Source organism: Dasypus novemcinctus, chromosome 24 (assembly GCF_030445035.2).
Source record: "Dasypus novemcinctus isolate mDasNov1 chromosome 24, mDasNov1.1.hap2, whole genome shotgun sequence".
NCBI lineage: Eukaryota > Metazoa > Chordata > Mammalia > Cingulata > Dasypodidae > Dasypus > Dasypus novemcinctus.
In genome coordinates this window covers 20305607-20327191 of record NC_080696.1, presented here as the reverse complement: position 1 = coordinate 20327191, position 21585 = coordinate 20305607, and the positions used below count along the sequence as shown (strand labels likewise).

The 21585-nt window shown below is 42.5% G+C and overlaps 1 non-coding gene across 1 annotated transcript; it reads left to right on the top strand.

Moving 5' to 3' along the window:
- Positions 1–10546: 10546 nt before the first annotated feature.
- Positions 10547–10709, top strand: LOC131275903 (U1 spliceosomal RNA). Its single transcript, XR_009183380.1, has one exon. It is a non-coding gene; the product is annotated as a U1 spliceosomal RNA (small nuclear RNA).
- Positions 10710–21585: the final 10876 nt, after the last annotated feature.

Genomic DNA, 21585 nt, shown 5'->3' with positions numbered 1-21585 from the left:
TGTCTTTGCACCGGAAATCAAGCAACATTGCTTCTGTCACATCCTATTGGTCACAAGCTAATCAACTTAACTTTGGAGACAATAAATTTCTGTTCGTTCAAGCCATCCAGCTTGTGGCACTTTGTTTCGCAGCCCTAGGGAGCCAATGTGGTGTCCTTCTGATTGACAAAGCCAGATGGAACCAGGACAGCGTGGTGTACCTCAGCCCTACAGCCAAATTCAAGTCCCACCATGGACATCTCCTAGTTTGTTCTCCCATCAGTGAAAGAGGGTGCTCACGCCTATTTCAGAGGAAGTGGAAGAAAGAAACCATCATGCTATTTCATGGGGTCACTGTGGAAGGTTCTCCATCTGTAATAACTGTGCCTTCAGTTACCCTATAGGCTAAGAAAACTGCTAATGCACAAAGATACGGCCTGCTCACACACCCCTTCCAGGTAGCAGAAAACCTGCTGAGAGCCAGTTTCCCACTCAGACACTCTTTACTCATTTCTACCTTTTTTAAAAAATTATTTTTATTATCTTTTTTTAAAGATACACAAATCACACAAAATGTTACAATAAAAAAAAAATGAGGCTCCCATATACCCCACTCCCCACACCCCCACTCCTCCCACATCGACAGCTTCTTTCATTAGTGTGGTACAGTCATTGCATTTGATGAGTACATTTTGGAGCACTGCTACACAGCATGGATTATAGTTTATGTTGTAGTTTACACTCTCTTCCAGTCCACTCAGTGAGTTATGACAGGATATATAATGTCCTGCCTTTGTCCCTGCAATATCAATACCAAGTCCCCAAAATGCCCCAATATCACAACTCTTTCTCCCTGTCCCTGCCTTCAGCAACTCCAGCAGCCATTTCTATCTTTTTTAACAACGAAAAACACAAAACCCTGAGCCACCTGGTGTTTTACCGACCAAGCAAGGGCATCCACTAGGTCCTCAATTTCATTCTTTTATTTTCCTTCAAAACTATTTTTCATTGGGGCCAGTGGAGGAGATATTGGAGCAGGAATAGGATGGTAATAAAAGGTGAAGGTGGTTTTTAAAAAAAGAAAAAAGCTTGGCATCTCTTGTAACAGGAATCTGCTTCCATTTCAATTTTCTTCTTAATCATATAATGTCTGCTGAGATTTGATAATATGATTTTTTATAAACTGTATTTTTAGAAGTTTTAGGTTTTTAAAAAATATTGCACAGAAAATACCTATTATTAACATCTTGTTTTAGAGTGGCACAGATGTTAAAATTGGTGAACCAATACTGATATATTATTAGTAAGTAAAGTCCGTCATTTACAGTAGGGTTCACTGTTTGTGGGTTTTGATAAATATGTAATGTGATACCACTATGGTATCACACAGAACAGCTTTACTGCCCCCAAAATGTCCTGGACTCCCTGTTCAGCCCTTCTTTCCCCCCACTCCGTCCCACTAACCAATGGCAACCACTGATCTTCACTTAGTCTTTTCTGGAATGTCATATAGATGGAATTATAAAGCATGTAGTCTTTTCAGACTGGCTTCTTTCACCTAGCGATATGCATTTAAGATTCTTCCATGACTTTTCATGGCTTGATAACTCATTTATCACTGAATAATATTTCATTGTATGTGTGGTGGTTGGAGCTGTACACACCCCAGAAAAACACATTCTTAAACTTAACCTATGCCTGTGAGTGTGAACCCATTGTTAAGTAGGACCTTTAGATAAGGTTACTTCAGTTAAGGTGTGGCCAGGTCAGTCAGGATAGGACTTTATCCTGTCACTAGATTCCTTTATAAGCAGAATGAAATTCCAGACAGATAGGCAGAAAGCCATGGAAGCAAGAAGCTAAAATTCAACAGAACCCAGGAGAGAAGAGAGAGGCGGTCATGTGCGTTGCCATGTGACAAAGACGCCCATGACAAAGGACCAGCAGCAGCCAGCCCTAGAAATCCAGTTTTCTGGAAGAAAGCATAGCCTTGATGATGTCTTGATTTGGACTTTATTTTAGCCTCAAAATCGTGAGCTAAAAAATTCCATATTATAATTAAGAACTTTATTTCAGGCGGCAGACTTGGCCCAGTGGTTAGGGCGTCCATCTACCACATGGGAGGTCTTCGGTTCAAACTCTGGGCCTCCTTGACCCGTGTGGAGCTGACCCATGCACAGTGCTGATGCACGCAAGGAGTGCCGTGCCACGCAGGGGTGTCCCCCGCATAGGGGAGCCCCACGAACAAGGAGTGTGCCCCGTAAGGAGAGCCACCCAGCGCGAAAGAAAGTGCAGCCTGCCCAGGAATGGCGCCACACACACGGAGAGCTGACACAACAGATGACGCAGCAAAAAGAAACACAGATTCCCGTGCTGCTGACAACAACAGAAGCGGACAAAGAAGACATAGCAAATAGACACAGAGAACAGACAACAGGGTAGGGGGAGGGGGAAGGGGAGAGAAATAAATAAATAAATCTCTTTTTTTAAAAAAGAACTTTATTTCAAATTCACAAAAAGAAAAGAGAAGGGCAGCTCAACACGTTATGGAAACATTACTCCTAAAACGTTCTTTCCAGGCACTTTTATCTCATCTAATTCCAACTGCTAACTCTGTTTTTCCTCTAGTGTTCAGAAAGATACACAGAGAACATAGATTAATTAAATGACATAGTCAAGGTCTCTTATTAATGAAAAAGAAGAAAAAATACTTCATCATATTCATATCTCACAAAATCAAAACCCAAATTCTTTTTTTTCACCTTTAGAATTAATGAAGTACCAACTTTGCTTTTGCTACAAAAACATTACAATGTTGTTAACTATAGCCCATAAATTATATTAGTTATCTTTTTCCCAAGTATCACCACTCTTAACACCCTGTGATAGAACATTCCTGTATTTATATTATTAACCACAGTCCTCATTTACTTCCAAAATCATTGTTATACATTCCCAATATTATCCTCCAGCTGTCCTCCAACTAAAGTTCTTCTTCATAGACTATTCCTTTCAGCCACAATCACATCCATAAATCAACAGTGTTTGTTACATTTATCATAATGTGTTACCATCAGGTCCAACCATTACCACCTGTGGTAAATTACATTGTTAAAATCAGCGCATTGCATGTTATTTGCTTCAGTAGCCAAGGAAGCTAAAACAGTATGAATGTGCCACAATTCACCTCTGGAAGGGTATTTTGGTTGCTTCCATTTTTTGGCAATTATGAATAAAGTTGCTATATGCATTCATATATTGGTTTTTGTGTGGACATAGGTTTTCAACTACTTTGGGTAAATACCTAGGAGCACCATTGCTAGATGACATAGTAAACTTATGTTTAGCTTTGTAAGAAACTGCCAGGCTGTCTTCCAAAGTGGCTCTACCATATTGCACTCCTATGGTGATGCAAGTTTCAAGGGAAATGAGGGGTTGGGAAATGTTTCCTGGTGTGGCCACTGGCTCCCAGGATGGCCTTTATCTCTGCACAGTAGCCAGCATGGGGGCCTTGTTGATGGTGGGTTCTTTCTCCCCCTGGTGTCCTTGGGGTCAGTGGTCTTCAGTAAACTCCACACCTGCAGGTGGAGGATCCCTTTTTTCAGCTCTGTTTCCTTGTTTTACTGCCTCTGGACTCATTCACTTATCCATTCATACCACACATATTTATGCTATGTCAGGCACTGTGCTGAAGTTACAAAGACAACCCAGACAGGGATTCTATCCTTTGCACAACTGTGGGAGAGGAACATGGCAGGTGCCCCAAGAGGGGTCCAGAGTAGGTGCAGGGAAATCTCCCAGGACTGAGAACTGGGCTCTGCTGGAGAAGGGGCCAGCCTTGCGGGTGCACTGGAGGAGGACGTTACAGGGGCAGGAGAGATGCCTGAGCAAGGACAGAGAGGCAGGGAAGGTGGAACGTGGACAGTGTGCTGCAGGAAGCTCATTTTAGCTGTGAGCAAATCACCAGTGCCCACGTGACAGTAGAGAATAACCATGTGGCCGAGGCCTGGGAGACAGAGAGCTGGAGCCTTTGCATGGAGGAGTACAGACCTCCTGCCTCCAAACATGCTCATTCAGCAATTCCTCTGGAACTGTGACTCTCACCTGTCATGTGCTTGTGGCTATTTGTAGGGCCAGGGGTGGGGATGACATGGCAGGGAATGAGAGAGAGAAGCAAGGGGAAATGGGAAAATGGCAACTCTCAGAACCCATGTCCAAAGTGAGGAGAGCAGGACGATCAGGTGGAAGAGAAGGGATGGGTCTTCTCCAAAACTCCATGCAATTCCCTAAGGTGCATGGTGCCCAATGAAGCAGCTGCAGATCGAGGCTATAGGTCAACACTGTAGATTCCTCCAAAGAAGGGGAAGAAAACACCAAGGTCCCTCTGGCCTTACTCAGACTAAAAAATAGAAACACCTTGTGGAAACACATTGAGGTACTGTTTCTCACTTATCTGATTAGCAAATAAGACAACACCCCCGTGTCACTGAAAGTCAGACATACACAGTCACAAATTACATGAGGGTATAAATTGGCAAAACCTCCACAGAGGTTTTTTTTCAAAATACACCCACCGTTTGCGCTACTTGGAATTTATCACTTATGTGCTCTCATTCATGGCACAACGATCATTGTACAAGGCTGTTCCTGGTAGGGTAGGCAATAGTGGAAGATTGGAACAAAGCTGTGTGTGCATCAGTGGGGACAGAGTCAATAAATTACATGCAGCCACATAATGGAATGCCATGAAAAGTGAATGAAGAAATCTACATTTCTTTATAATGACCTAATGTCCCATTATTTAATGGGAAAAAAAGATGCAGAACTAGGTTATGATGTACAAATATTATTATCTCTTTCTTATGCAAAAACTAACTCGAGAAGGATACACGAGAAACCATTGGTTGACTCCATGGAACAGATCTATGTGCTGGAAGAGAAAGAAGGTAGACTTGCCACGATACAGCCTTTTGTATTTTTTGCATTTTGAACCAGATTTTGTGAACCAGTACTATTTTTTGAACTGGTTTTATCTGTGTAAATTTTTAAAAACAAAAAAAGTCCAAGGCCAGGAATGAGCTATAGGTAAAAGCAATCCCCCATGACCCAACCCTGAACCTCGTTCAGTATTTTCCTTCCACTCAGAGTTTATTAAACTTCTCCTCCCTCACTCCTTCAATTAGCTGAATTCTAACACTTCTCTCTTCCACACGCTTTTGCATTTCAGTAACTGCCATACAGAAAACTGACAAAGGTGCACAGAGTTACATATACAAGGTGTCCCACGGCAGCATTGTAGTGGAAGATAAATGAAAACTTTCTTAATGTCTACCAGTAGGGGGGAAAGACTAATAAATCAGGTTATATTCATACTGCAGAATACTATGCAGCAGTAAATAATAATGAGATAGATCTATAGGTTCTGATGTGGAAGGTCTCTAAGGCATATTATTAAGGAAAATAAGCTAACTTCAGAATAAATATCCATTTAGGTCCCTTTTAAGTTTTAATAATTTATATGTATATACATGCATACATAGATACATACACATATATACACAGGTAAATTATCTATTTTTGATACATATAAATTATATATTTCTATATGTCTATATTTCTATGTGCACATATAGAAACAAATATGTAAATATAATATAGGGGAGTGGATATAGCTCAAGTGTTGAGCACCTGCTTCTAACATGGGAGGTCCCGGGTTCAGTCCCCCGTGCCTCCTGAAAAAAAACAAAAAACAAGCAAAACAAACTACAAAACCAATTCAGGAGAGCCAATGTGGCTCAGTGGTTGAGCACCAGTTCCCCACATACAAGGTCCCAGGTTCAAGCCCCAGCCCCTGGTACCTAAATATCTATATCTATCTATCTATCTATCTATCTATCTATCTATCTATCTATCTATCTATCTATCTATCTATCTATCTATCTACCTATTTAATATACATAATTTTAAAATATATGATTATTTTATATATTTAATTTGAAATGCATAGAAGTGTGGAAATGTCCTCTGGGGATGTAGCAAGCTAAGAAAGAGGTAGGGCCATGCAGGACCGAAGCATGAGATTTTTGCTCTATAAACCTTCTGTACAAGCTGAAATTATACTTGTGCAAGCTTTTGAAGAATAAAAACTAAATTGAAGAAATCTCTTGGTGCCTAGCATGACAAATAATTTGTCACTAGAGGGCACTAGAGATCGTTAAATATTATCCAAGCTTCTGGAGGGAGGGGGGCACCAGGCAGTGGCCCTTTCTTTAGAAGACCCTTTGCTGTTCTAGGAGTGGGAAACTGAACCTGAACTTTCAGGAGAATTGGACTTGGCCAGAAGCCTGCAACTTTTCTCAATCCCTCCTCTTCCTTTATGGGTTGTCTCTGGATGTTTTGGGGGTGGTAGTCATTTGTCCACCCGTTCTGTATGATGCTGCTCTGGTGAGGAAAAAGGAACTGGCATCAGAGTAAATCTCAAAGAGCTCGTCTCCATTCCTTCCTTCTGTGTCCCTGTTCAAGGCAGGGGGGCGGGGCTGAAGAATCTGTGGGGGCACTTGTGGTTGCTCAATGATAGTGCAGAGGACTCCTGGCATTTGGAAGAGGGGGAAGGATGCAAGAGTTTCTGAAATTCCCAAACATCAGCCTGAAATGCAGGTCAGTGAACCACCTTATAATTACCCAAGCATAGACCCTAACCTTCCCTTCCCTGTGAAGTACCCTTGCCTGGTTTAATCAGCACTGAATTGTTCAAAAATGCAGCCACTGGGCAAATTAAGAGAAGTCCATGCTTTGTTTAGTCCAGAACTCCAGTAAAAATTTTTCTCCAGTTCAGAAAATCACAGCACGGGTGACCACGAGCCAGGGAGCTCTGAGTCCCCAAGACACACCCAGGGTTGGTCTGGGTTTGGGGCAGTCATAGTCACCTCTTCATCAGACCAACACCTGGTTACTTCATTATGTCTTTTAGAGACCTTGTGCCCAAGCATGCACTTATTGAATTATATATTTACCAAAAGTTACTTTTTTCACCTTCCTTTTATTTCTCCTTTATATTAAAGAAAAAACATTGGTTTAGCTTTTTTTTAATGATTGAAGTAGGTTTTACTATCTATGAATTTCATTGTAGGATAGTAAAGGAAGCATTATAAAATATTTATGGTCTCCAATTCCAATTCATGTTAGAATCACCTGGGGAGCTTTTTTTTTAAAAAAAAATGACATTAATGCCACAGTCCCATTCCAGACCAACTGAATCAGACTTTCCCAGGGTGGTACCAGGGTATCAGTGTTTTTTTTTTTTTAAGTTCCTATGGTAAATTGAATTATGTACCCCAATTTAGACACGTTCTTCATTTTAATCCACATTCCTGTGTATGTGAACCTACTGCACATGAAATCACTTGAAGATGTTTCTATTTAAGGGGTGGCCCAACTGAAGGAGAGTGGGTCTTAATCCGGATTACTGGAGTCCTTTATATACAGAATAAATTCATGTCTAGAGAGAAAGTCATGGGAAGAGCCAGAAGTCAATGGAACTCAGAAGAGGAAGGAGAAAGTCCTGCCCTGTGCATTGTCATAGGACATAAAAGCCAAGGAACACAAGGACTTCCGGCAGCCAGAATGCTACCAACCCCAGGAGGAAGCAAGCTGTGGGGGACTGAATCATGTTCCCTACAAAAGGCAGGTTCAGGTCCCAACGCCTGGTCCTGTGGGTGTGAGCCCATTGTGAAGAGGGTCTCTTGAGGAAATGACTTCGGTTAAGGTATGGCCTAACTGAATCGGGTTGGGCTTTAATCCAGATTATTGGAGTCCTATATAAAGAAAGTGAAAGTCAGATGGAGAGAGAAGGCACAGGGAGCAGCCAGAAGCTGGAAGTCAACACAACTTGGAAGAGAAAGGAGAAGATGTCGCCATGTGCATGCCACAGGATGGAAAAGCCAAGGAACCCAAAGGCTGCTGGAAGATACCAACCCCAGGGGGAAGCAAGCCTGCTAAACTCTGAAACCATGAGTCAATAAATTCCTGTTATGAAGCCAACCCGTTATGTGCTATTTGTCTTATCCTGGCAAAACTGAGATAGCTCCCCAAGGTGATTCTGATGCACGGAAATGACTGAGAACTTTTGTTTGCCACTGCCCAATGCTTTCTTCTCAGAGCAGTGGTTCTGCCTTGGCTTCCCATTGAACCACCTGGGAAGAGGAGGCATTTTTGGACTTGCAGCTGTCCTAAATGATATTGCAGGGACAGATGCTGGACATTGTATATCCTGCCATAACCCATTGAATGTACTGGGGGAGAGTGTGAACTACAATGTAAACTATAATCCATGAGGTGCAGCAGTGCTCCAAAAGGTATTCACCAAATGCGACTAATGTGCCACAATGATGAAGGAGTTTGTTGATGTGGGAGGAGTGGGGCGGGGCTGCGGGGGGGAATGAGGTATATGGGAACCTCATATTTTTTAATGTTAAATTTTTTGTTATCTATGTGTCTTTAAAAAAAAGACAATTAGGGAAGCGGACTTGGCCCAATGGATAGGGCATCCACCTACCACATGGGAGGTCCATGGTTCAAACCCCGGGCCTCCTTGACCAGTGTGGAGCTGGCCCATGTGCAGCGCTGATGCACACAAAGAGTGCCATGCCACACTGGGGTGTCCCCCACATAGGGGAGACCCACATGCAAGGAGTGCACCCCGTAAGGAGAGCTGCCCAGCGTGAAAGAAAGTACAGCCTGCCCCAGAATGGTGCTGCACACATGGAGAACTGATGCAACAAGATGACGCAACAAAAAGAAACACAGATTCCCGGTGCCGCTGATAAGGATAGAAGCGATCACAGAAGAACACACAGCGAATGGACACAGAGGGCAGATAACTGGGAGTGGGGCAGGGGAATAAATTAAAAAATAAATCTTAAAAAAAAAAGACAATTAAAACAAATAAATAAAAATATGGGTGCCTGGGTCCTACTGCCAGAAATCCTGATGCAATTGGTTTCAGAAGCATCAAGTGTAATGGGATTTTTAAGAAGCTCCCCAGATGATTCTAATGCAGCCAAATTTGAGAATCCTTCTCTATGTAATTATAGAAAATCCTTCTCTATAAGTAAAATTAACATCCCCTGGGATCTTGTTAGAAATTCAGAACCCAGGATCCAGGGACCCCACCCCGGATGCGATCCCACACCAGACCTGCCGAATCAGAACCTCTGAAGGTGGGGCCCAGGTATCTGCATTTTAAAATACCCTCCATGTGACACTCTCTTGCATGTTAAAGTTTGAGAATCACTGCAGCTGACACTTTCATGAATACGAATCATCCGAATTGCAGCCTGCATTTTTTTTAACTTACCAGAGAAGTCTTGCCAGTTGAAGATTTGTCCTCCAGCCACTTCTTTTCATTCACTTACCAAACAAGTACATTTTTAAGGAACCAGAACTTGCAAGATTCTCCCCACTCTTCAGTGGAGGAAATTATCTCCAAAGAAATCCCACAGTCAAGATCCATGTATCTCTAAAATTAAAAAAAAGAAAGTTAATTAAAAAAATGAAAAATAAACCTTATCATAAAATATGTAAGAAACAAAAAACAACAATACCTTACACTGCTTTTATGTATCATTAATGTTCTCTAAAAGAAAGCCCCTGGGTCTCTATGCTACCTGCTGAATCTTTCTGGATGAGAGCAATGGCCCTGAACTTGGCCAAGCTCCAGCCGAAGTTATTCTTGACCACTGCCATCAACAACAACCCACCCCGACCCAGGGAGGCGCCGCCTTTTGGCACAGCCTCAGCGACGGCCATTCATCCCTGACCCTGGCAACTTCCTCTACACCTGTTCCTCCCATCAGCATTACAGGAAGGTAACAAAGTGTGGCTGGAAAGGGAGACAGACGGTCAATCCTGTCTGGATTGTACCCAGACATGACCACCTCCCTCTGTCCTTGCACTGAGAATAACTCCTAGCAGGTAACTTGTGAACATCTGATACCAAACAAATGTGGGTTCCTTTTCCTGATGCATGTTAAAGTCCAATTTCTGAGACACCGGGGTTTCAAAGAGAGAAAGTGTTATTTGTTTGCACAAGCAAAGGAGGACAGTCGCCTTACATGCCCCAAAAACTGTCTCCTGGAACTGTATGAATTTTTATTTTATAATGTCAGGATACTAGTGAATAATTAGGGGTGGAGCTGGCACAGGCTCCTTCATTGATAAACATTGAGGGGCTAAACAGGATGGGGGGGGCTGGTACCAAACCAGGGTGAGTCACAAAGTTGCAACCAGTATCAGATATAAAGGCTCCTGGGGGAGAGGGATACAGAACAATGGTCAGTCAGTTACAAGGTTTTTCACATGGATATTAAACAGAGGAAATGGAGTGGTTATTTTTTCAATAGAACTGTTTGTATACAAAGGTAAGATCCAGCTGAGAAAACCATCACAATGGCAGAGTTTTCACTGGGAATGGCCATATGCAAAGGGTGAGGTCAGTCTAGCCAGTTTCAGTAATTTCAAATTTCAACCTTTGGCTGTATTATAATTTACTGGAAGTAAAAAGGCATCCATAGTTACCTGGCAGGGGAGATACCATGATTATGAAAGTGGTTTTCCCAGGGTAAGGCTCATCCATTGCACTCCAGATGTGCTGACCCCTGTGATTTCCCCAAATGTGGGAAACTCAGTTTTGTAATTTGTGGCAGTGGGGGCTGTGTTTGCACTCTCCCCTGAGGGGAAAAAGGGCCTCTATAGCGTGATTTAGTAATTATATTTTTTTGTTAATTCTTAATCCTCAATTACACAACCACCTCCCCAAAATCCTGTTGAACCATCATAGCTCAATTTCTAGGATTTTGCCAACAGAATTAACAAGAGAAACACCCATATTTAGGTGTATATTGATGAGTATAGTGAATTGTACAAAGTAGGTGCTTAATTATTTGAAGTATTGAATTAATACACAGAAGTGGGCATAGTGTATACATGTGTTTCCATCTATCTATCTATAGTTATAGGTCCCTGTCTACATGCCTGTAGATCTATATATCTATAGAAAGACAGACTGTAGCCCACCCAAGCCAACAACTAGCCAAATAAATGAAAGCTATTTGCTGGCTGCTTGCAGACATCACTACATTCCTAACACATCTTATTCAATCCTAACAACAGAGCTATGAAGGAGGTGCTGTCCCTGAGGCCTCATAAAACCATCTGAGAAATATGTACCCGGGAATCAAAGCCACTCTGAGGCCAGAAATTGAGGGATTGGTGAAAGTTTTCCAGGGGTACTGGAGGGGAGATGAGGCACCTAAGAATTACTGATTGCATAGACTCAGAGGCGAGTGGGAGAGATTACCTGGAGGAGGGAAGGACCTGACCTTGGAACACCTGGATTCAATTTCCAGTTTGCCGAGGTCTTGCATGAGTCCTTTCGCTTCTGTGCACCTGTTTCCCAGTAAACCACCTGCAGCACAGAAGCTGGTGGCATTTGGAGGAGATTTGGGGAAAGAGAAACAGATCTTCACAGGACAACTTTGGCCCTTGTAAAGAAATGCAACTGGGGAGCCGGGTTAGGGCAAGCAAGATGTCTTCATTCATTTTCTAAAGGAATGTTACCTCCTAGAGCTGGTTTCCAAATAGTTCAAGATTAGGTTCTAATTGACCCCTAATGCCCCACCCTAGCAAAATAGCTGCTTCCATCTACTCTTACCCATCAGTGATAAAGTCCAGTAAAAAGAGGTGGCACCATATACATTGGGCTCCATTAAAAATCATGGAAGCCAGTCATCAGTCTGTGGGAATAACCTCTGAATTCTTCCTCTGGATACAGTAGAGAACACATTTGATTTTACCTCCTATTGTAGCCCCCGTGTGGGGTACACAATAGGTGTTCAATAAATACTTGTTGAGTGAGTAAATGGATTATTAAGCTATGAGTGTAATCAATGTTGCCATTTATTGAGCACGTTCCATATACCCAGCTTGGAGCTAATTACTTTACCTACCGTTATTACACCAGCTCCTCCTGATGATTCCAGGATGTCGAGGGACCCACCCTCAGTAGGCCCACTTGGTAGATAAGAAACTTGGAGCTCAGAGAGGTATGAGATAGCACAGGACTGCACAGCCTTTCAGGAGAGCTGGTATTCATTTTGGAGACAGCCTGGCTCCAAGTCTGTTTGGGGGAAGGTTTTTTATGTAATGTGTGATGCATTGCATACTCTTTGTAAAATTGTGGTTTTCATGTGATGTTTATCTCATTGCAATTTTGTAAATTGTAAGTTTTCAAAAGTATGTAATTGTGATGTTGTATAATTAAAATTCTGTAAAATTTAAGCTTTATGTAGTTTTGTAAATTTTTTTTTTTTTTTAAGATTTATTTATTTATTTAATTCCCCCCCTCCCCTGGTTGTCTGTTCTTGGTGTCTATTTGCTGCGTCTTGTTTCTTTGTCGCTTCTGTTGTTGTCAGCGGCACGGGAAGTGTGGGCGGCGCCATTCCTGGGCAGGCTGCTCTTTCTTTTCACGCTGGGCGGCTTTCCTCATGGGCGCACTCCTTGCGCGTGGGGCTCCCCCACGCGGGGGACACCCTTGCGTGGCACGGCACTCCTTGCGCGCATCAGCACTGCGCATGGGCCAGCTCCACACAGGTCAAGGAGGCCCGGGGTTTGAACCGCGGACCTCCCATGTGGTAGACGGACGCCCTAACCACTGGGCAAAAGTCCGTTTCCCGTTTTGTAAATTTTAAAATGATTTTGTGGGTGGTCTTTTTTATGTAATGAGTTTGCATATATGTAAATTCTACAAAATATTTCACTGAGAAGTAATCCCAATCTTTTAGAATTGCTTCCAGGAAATAGTAGAGGATATATTCTTCAACTCATATTATGAGATGAACATAGACTTGATACCAAAATTCATAGTAGAAAGAAGGAAAATTATAGATGAATGTCAAGTAGGAATGTAAATACAAAAGTCCTAACCAAAAAAATTAGCAATCTGAATCCAGTGGTATAAAAGAGGACGTCTCATTACTAAACATAGCTTATCTCAAGAATGTAAAGTTGGCTTAATATTAGAAAAATGTAATTCATCACATTCAGAGAATAAAAGCAAAAAAATCATAGCTGCAAAAAACAGCTATTGGTCAAGGGCAACATCTGTTTATTATTTAAAATAAACACTGTCAACAAACTAGGAAAAGAAGGGGATTTATTAATGTGATAAAGGGCATCTACAATAAATATTTGGCTAACACCAAACTCAATAGTGAAATATTAAATACTTTCCCTTTGAAGTCAGAAGGGGACAAAGATGCCCACAATAACCACTTTCCTTCAACACTGGTATTAAAGGTTACGACCAGTACTGTCAAGCAGGGAAACTATATGAAAGGCATAGGGATTTAAAAAGAAGGAGCAAAACTTTCGTTATCTTGCGGAAAGTATGAACGCATACATAGAAAGCCAGAAGAACCTGTAAGAAATTAGAAGTAATAAGAGAGTTTCACAGAGTTGCTCAGTGCAAAATCATTATGCAAACATCAATTGCATAATGTACCAATAGTTAACAGCTAGAATATGAAATTAAAAGAAAAAGTTACCATTTGCATTTGCATTTTTAAATATCAAGTACTTAGGAAAAAATCTAACAAAAGATTTCAGGACCTGTATTGGTTTGTCACAGGGCTGCCAATACAAAGTACCAGAAATACGTTGGCTTTTTTTTTTTAGGATTTATTTATTTGTTTACTTCTCTTCCCACCCCCCTCGTTGTCTGCTCTCTGTGTTCATTCACTCTGCATTCTTCTGTGCCTCCTTGTCTTCTCTTTAGGCAGCAACAGGAACCAGTCCTGGAACTTTCCAGAATGGGAGAGAGGCACTCAATCTCTTGTGCCACCTCAGGTGCCTGGTCTGTTGTGTCTCTTTTTTTTTTTTTTTTTTTAAGATTTATTTATTTATTTCTCTCCCCTTCCCCCCTCCCCCCGGTTGTCTGTTCTCTGTGTCTATTTGCTGCGTCTTCTTTGTCCGCTTCTGTTGTTGTCAGCGGTCTGGGAATCTGTGTTTCTTTTTGTTGCGTCATCTTGTTGTGTCAGTTTTCCGTGTGTGCAGCACCATTCCTGGGCAGGCTGCACTTTCTTTCACGCTGGGCGGCTCTCCTTATGGGGCGCACTCCTTGCGCATGGGGCTCCCCTACGTGGGGACACCCCTGTGTGGCACAGCATTCCTTGCGCGCATCAGCACTGCGCATGGGCCAGCTCCACACGGGTCAAAGAGGCCTGGGGTTTGAACCTTGGACCTCCAATGTGGTAGACGGATGCCCTAACCACTGGGCCAAGTCTGCCGCCTGCTGTGTCTCTTATCTTCTCTTCTCTGTGTCTCTTTTTGATGCATCATCTTGCTGTGCCAGCTCTCTGCTCTGTCCAGCTTGCCACGTGGGCCAGCCCTCCTGCACGGGGCAGCACTCCTGCGCATACTCCACGCAGACCAGCACTCTGTGCAGGCCAGCACTCCGGGTGGGCCAGCTTGCCTTTATGAGGAGGCTCCAGGAATGAATCCTGGCCTCCCATATAGTAGATGGGAGCCCAATCACTTAAGCCACATCCACCCTCTAGGTTAGCTTTTTTGTGTGTATGTCTTTATTTATTTTTTTAATGTTACATTCAGAAAATATGAGGTCCCCATATACCCCCCACCCCCCTCACCCCACTCCTCCCCCCATAACAACATCCTCCTCCATCATCATGAGACATTCATTGCACTTGGTGAATACATCTCTGAGCACCGCTGCACTCATGGTCAATGGTCCACACCAGAGCCCACACTCCCACAGTCCACCCAGTGGGCCATGGGAGGACATACAATGTCCAGTAACTATCCCTGCAGCACCACCCAGGACAACTCCAACCCCCAAAAATGCCCCCACATCACATCTCTTCCTCCCACTCCTTACCCTCAGCAGTCACCATGGCCACGTTCTCCACACCAATGCCTAGGTTAGCTTTTATAATGGGAAATTTATTAGGGTAAAAGCTCTGAAGTTGTGAAATACCCAAATCAAGGTACCATCAGAGATGCTTTCTCACCAAAGTCAGCTGCTGGTGATCCTGACGTCCTGCCATATGGCAAGGCAAGATGGCCGCCGATCTCTGCCTACGTCCCTGCCTTCCCCTCAAGGTTCACCATCTCCTGGGCTCATTTGTGGGTAATCAGGCATATGGCTCATCTCTTCAGCCTTGAGCTGTTCAGTGGCCAGCCTCTTGGGAGCTCTGTGCTTCAGCTTCAGTTTCCATTTTAGCTGATAGTGATTATCGAATCCTCTCTCATATGGCAGGGTCAAAAGAGTGGCTTCCTTTTTCCTGTGTGTTTCTCTCTGTGTGTTCTCAGTTTATGTAAGACCCAGCAAGAAAGTGGAGACCCAACCTGTGTCACACCTTACTAATGTAGTCCAATCAAAAGTGATCCAATCAAGCGATCTATTCAAGGTCCCTTAACTGAATCTACTCAAAAGGCCCCATCTATACTGTGGTTACAGGCACAGGAAGGGGTTAGTTTAAGAACATAATTTTCTGAGGCCCACAAAAGACAAGCCAGGACAAGGTCTTTAGGCAGAAAATTGTAAAATGTTACTGAGAGAAATTAAGGAAGTCCTAGATAAATGGGCAACAACACAGGGTTCATAGGTCATAAAATTCAATAGCACAAAAATACCAACCCTACTCTAAATTGATACATTAATTGATATAAATATTTTAAGAGCAATGGGAAAAGGACAGGCTTTAAGTTATATGTGGCTGGGACAATTGAGTATCCACATGGAAAATATGAAATCGAACACCTATCTGACATCATACACAAAATTCAATATCAAATGAGTTATAGGTGAAAGGCAAAATGACAGACAAAGAGTAAAGCTTCTTAAAGGTATTGTATGAAACTATCCTCTTGACCTTGGCATAAGGAAAGATTTGTCAAGCAAGATGCAAAAAATACTCTCCGTAGGAAAAAACTGATAAATGCTCTCCATAGGAAAAACTGATAAATTTGACTATATTAAAAAGAAGAATTCTGTTCATCAAAAGACATGATTAAGGAAATGGAAAGGCAAGCCCCAAAGTGGGAGAAAATATTTAAGGCACATAAAATGGACAAAGAGCTCATATCTAAACTACATAAAGAATGCCTACAAATCAATAGGAAAAACAGAAAATCCCACTTAAAAATGGGCCAAAAAAACCTTGAATAGGCACTTCACAAAAAGAAATTCAAATAGCCAAGAGGCATATGAAAGATATCCAACCCCACTACTCATCAAGGAAATGCAATTTAATAAAATAACCCAAATTCCCTTGAACTATAATACAATCATACACAGAATACAATGCAAACAATAAAAATGAATGAACCAAAGCTACAACACAATAACATGGGTGAATCTCAAAAACATAGTGTTAGGTAAAAGAAACCAGATGTAAAACAATATGTAATATATGATTCCATTTATAGAAAGCTCAGAAACAGGCAAAAGGAAACTGTTGTTTAGGAAATCATACTTAGTTGATAAAACTATGAATAAAAGCAAAGAAATGGTGACAATAAGAGTCAGGAGAGGGGTTATTTGGGGAGGGAGACAGGGAGAGATTTGGGATCAGGAGGGTAGGTGTGGTTTTCTTCTGGGGATTGACAATGTTCTATTTCTTTACTTAGTAGTGATTACATAGAAGTATCCCTGTTCTGTAACTTTTTTTAAGACACTAGAAACTTTTTTTAAGACAGAACAACGTAAGTATGGATATTATGTGCATGTCTTCTGGTATAATGTTCAAGAATTTATTTAACGTATATACTTGGTGTGGACTTGCTGGACCATAGGATGTGCAGAACTCAAACTTCCAAGATGGTGCCAAAGTTGTACCAATTTACGCTCCACCCGCATTTGATCATTCTCAGCAAATCACCTCTTCACCCACACTTCATATCAGATGCTCTGATTTTTGCCATTCTAAGGAGTATAAAGCATCTCATTGTCATCTAAATTTACATTTTTATGACTGCAAATGACATGGAAAATCTTCTCTTGTATTTATTTCCCTTTTATTTATTCACTCTTTTCTCATCTGGTTGGCCTTATTTTTGTGTTATATACGACAACCTTCCCTACCCCTATCATTTCTTTGACAGGTGTTCTCATTTTTATCTAATCCATCTAGAACTGAATTCAAGTTGGTTGTGAGATTGGGATCTAATTTCATTTTTCTTTCTATATGAGTAAGCAGTTTCCTAGCACCATGTATTAAATAATCCAAGCTTTTCCTAGGGATCTGTCATATATCAAGTTTCTATATCTTGGGGGGTCTGTTTCTGTACTCTGTTCTGTTCGTTGGTCTATTTGCTTATCCTTGTGCTAATGTCACACTTATCAATTACTATAGTTTTATGATAATTTTTGCTTTCTAGTATGTCAAAACCCCTAATACTACTCTTCTTTAGGAGCATCTTGACTATTTCTACCTTCTTAATATACGGATTTTGTGGCTTATGGGCAGTCCTTGTTGAAATATTTCTGGAGTCTTTTAGAAGTGGGATCATGGAGAGTCTTCTAGAATCTTCTAATTTACATGTCTTGTAGAAAGATGAATAAATAGCTAACTTCAATCCTTTAAGTGCTTTATGGGTTTTTGTTCATTTAATTCTCACAACAACCCTTGGGGTCAGTGATATGCAAAGGTAAGCCCAGAAGATCTTTGTTTGCAGAAAATTTAATTGTCTGTAGAAAACTTTAAAACAATACTCACACTGATTAAAAGTCCTCTGCTTTTTATTATCACTGTGTTCAGAAATTCTAAACAACGTCAGGGATAAAATATTTCTCTCTGAAAAGAAAAAGCATTCTTTTATTGATTAAAGTTCTTAACAATTACTATGATTACTAGTGAGTTTTTGAAAGCTTCAAATGAGCACAGTTTCTTCAGTTATCCTTTAACAAATATTGCATTCTAGCCAGAAGTTCATTGAAAGAATTCCCAGTTACAAAGTTGGGCTGTCACATGGGGACTCAGGTCCATGGCTGTTCCAATAATGAGTCCATGGCCATTCAGAATTGTCTGCACTCAACTTTGCTGCGAGTGCAAGCCATGTCGCCAACCCCTGGGGTGCCACATCTTCCTACTTTGACAGTGGATTCCATGTAAACAATGAGAGCATGGAGCTGGCAAAAGTGGAGCTACTTCAGTTCCGTCACTCTGTGTGAGCACTTAGAGCATTTATTTGTGTTTAAGAACCGAAGACACGGAAACAGAAGGCATACTCCAAGATGACATATTTTAGTTCGCAGAGTACAAATTGAGTTCATATACAAAAAATTGTCCTGGATTTGAATAACATCTTTAAAATTGAAATTTCTTCTTAGGTTTTAAATGTTTGTTGTAAAACTAAGGAACAAATCAAGAAGGTAAAGGCTAGTTCTGGCTCTTATCTGGTGATTACTAAAAGTAATCTGATATATCAAATACCTCCTGAAATACTCTCAGTACTCTTGACATTGTGCTGGGCAGTGGGGGGAGGGGAGAGGGTGGGCATAACACGGTCCAAGCCTGAACGAGGACACTCCACTGCCTCCCGTGGGCAGGGAGCTGGCCATGGTCTCCCAAAATGCCCCTGGGCCCACACCTGGACGTGTGGCTTGCTTAGCCCTGGAGGTGGGCTTCCAGGTCCCCACAGGCTCGGGCAGTGCTCCCCTTCAGGTCGGGCAGTGCTCGCCTTCAGGGACAGTGTTTTGCTCCAGGGAACTCAAGAGGAAGTAACTTAGATAAACACTGACCATGGCTAAAATGCCTCGGTGATGACAGGAGGTCAGAGTCCAACAGGACGCCTGGTGAAGTGTAGTCAACTGGAAACCTGGGCAGGGAGCCTGGCTCTCTTCTGGCCCCGAGCCCATGGAAAGACTCCATTTGAGTGAACCTCCTAGTGGGCAGAGCCTCCGCCTTTCCAAACATCGAACCAGGGACTGTGTCCGTGCCCTGTCCATGCGCTTTGGGCATTCACTTCCACACACCAAGGTTATCACTGGCAACAGTGAGCCTCTCTGCCCCAAGGACTGTTCGCTCTGGCTGTGAGCCTGCCCACACAGCAAATGGGGCAGCCATGAGCGCTGATGGCCCAGAAGAGAGATGGGCTGGTTAGCTGCCTCAGCCCCTGGTCCCTCAGGGAGAATGGCACAAAAATGCATATTCTATACTGTCTCCCAAGATTCCTGGCAGAATTGACCTCCAGTTACTCACAGCAGCGACCAGCTCAGTAGGGCACCCTGTATTGGAGCCTTCCCTTCTCAGGCTCAGTTCCCCACTCTCCCAATGCCACGTCCCAGAATGGGCTCCTAATGAACCACTAGTGCTTGCATCCTTGTCTCCGGGTTCTGTGTCCATGTATTCCCAAACCAAAGCAATATTTTATGCATCTTTGTGCAGTCAGTGAGTGCCTGATACACAACAGTTGCTCCAGAAAGTTTCACAGTAGGAGGGGCAGCTGTTTGAAACAGTATCATTTCATCTCTTTCTGTGACTCCACGTTACTAAAACAAACACTGGATCAGATCTGGAGACACCAACCAGGCACTCCTTTGGGCTGAATTTCTCTTTGAACTTCTGGAAAAGTGCTGGCCCACATCGTAGCATTGTAGAGACAGTCACTCCTTTTCCTATCCTCCAAATCTTTTTTTTTTTTTTAGGTTTTTTAAAAATTAATTAATTTTTAATGTTACATTAAAAATATATGAGGTTCCCATATACCCCCCACCCCCTCACCCCACTCCTCCCATAACCACAACTTCCTCCATCATCATCCGAATCTTTACTTTGGGGAATAGTCAGGATGAAGGCATCATCATGAACCTGAGCTATGGGTCTTGAGAAAGGATTTCTTCTTTCTACTTGATCCCCCGATCCTGTGTTTCCGACACTGTTCCCTTGGAACACTGGTCCTTCAAGGCACTCATAAGGTGTTTGACTGGACATTATCTACAAATTCCTTTGACAGCAGAACTTCTCCCAAGGAACAGGGAACATCACTATATGCAGCATTTTTTGAAAAAATTTATTTATTTATCTATTTCCCCCCTTCCCCTGCCCCTCCCCCTACCCTGCTGTTTTTGCAGTCTGTGTCCATTCACTGTGTGATCTTCGGTAGCTATTTCTCTTTTTGTCTTCTCTTCTCATTTTTTCTCTTCTAGGATTCACCGGGATTTGATCCTGAGGACCTCTGATGTGCAGAGAGATTCCCTGTCAGTTGTGCCACCTCAGTTCCTGGTTTCTGCTGCACTTCACCCTGACTCTCTCCTTCATCTCTCTTTTGTTGCATCATCATCTTGTTGTGTGACTCACTTGCGCAGGCACTCGTTCACTGTGTGGGTACTCGGCTCACCGTGCAGGCACTGGCTCACCGTGCAGGCACTGGCTCACCATGTGGGCCCTGGCTCACCACATGGGCACTGGCTCGCCACACAGACACTTGGCTCACCACACAGGCACTCATGCAGGCACTTGGCTCACCGTGCAGGTTCTCAGCGCACTACATGGGTACTTGGCTCACAGCGCAGGCACTTGGCTCATTGAGCGGGTGCTGGCTCACCACACAGGCATGCTTTCTCTTCTTTTTCACCAGGAGGTCTCAAGGATCAAACCCAGGTCCTCCCATATGGTAGGCGGAAGCTCTATCACTTGAGCCACATCTGCTTCCCTGTATGCAGCATTTTATAAATGCGATCACCAGCGCCCACCCTTTTTATTCAGAGCTATTGTGCAGACAAGTGTTGCAAGGAAGACAGGTTGGGAAAGGTTGCATCTGACATTTCCACATCAGGGTCTCTTTCGCATCTGAACTAGACCATGGCAACTTTCCAGGAGGCCCTTGGCCTCAGGTACCCCCAGGGCACCACATTCCTGCTTCTTCTTTACCATCAGCATTGCCTCCCACCCCACCCCTACCAGACGACCAAGAAATGTTTGTCTTCCACCACTCCCAGCATAAAATGCTTGCTCTGAGAGGTCTCCTTAATCTTTTCTTCCTTCCTTCCCCTCTGAAGGACATTCAAATAAATAATTCAGTGCTGTTAATTACATTCACAATGTTGTACTAGCATTGCCACCATTCATTACCAAAACTTTTCCATCATTCCCAGCAGGAGCCTTGTACATTTTAAACCTTAATTTCCCATTCTCTACCCCCAACCCAGTCCCAGGTAATCTATGTTCTAGATTCTGACTCTATGAGTTTGCTTATTAATGACTACCTCTACTCCATTCACAGTTACCTCTGTAGCCAGGACTCTTTGAAATTTAAGGATCTCATATTTTAAAATTTTTAAATCTGAGATATTTCCCATTAGACAGATAAGGAAGCCAAGGCTTAACGAGATTAAGTGGCTTCACCAAGGTAACCAAATATTTACTTGATTTCAATTCCAAGCCCTCTGAATTCAAATTCAATTCTTCCCACTGCCCCAGTTTGACTCAATGGCACTCAAGATAATTCTAGATGGTGCCCAGAACTTCTTTCTGTTCTTTCTTTCTTTCTTTCTTTCTTTCTTTCTTTCTTTCTTTCTTTCTTTCTTTC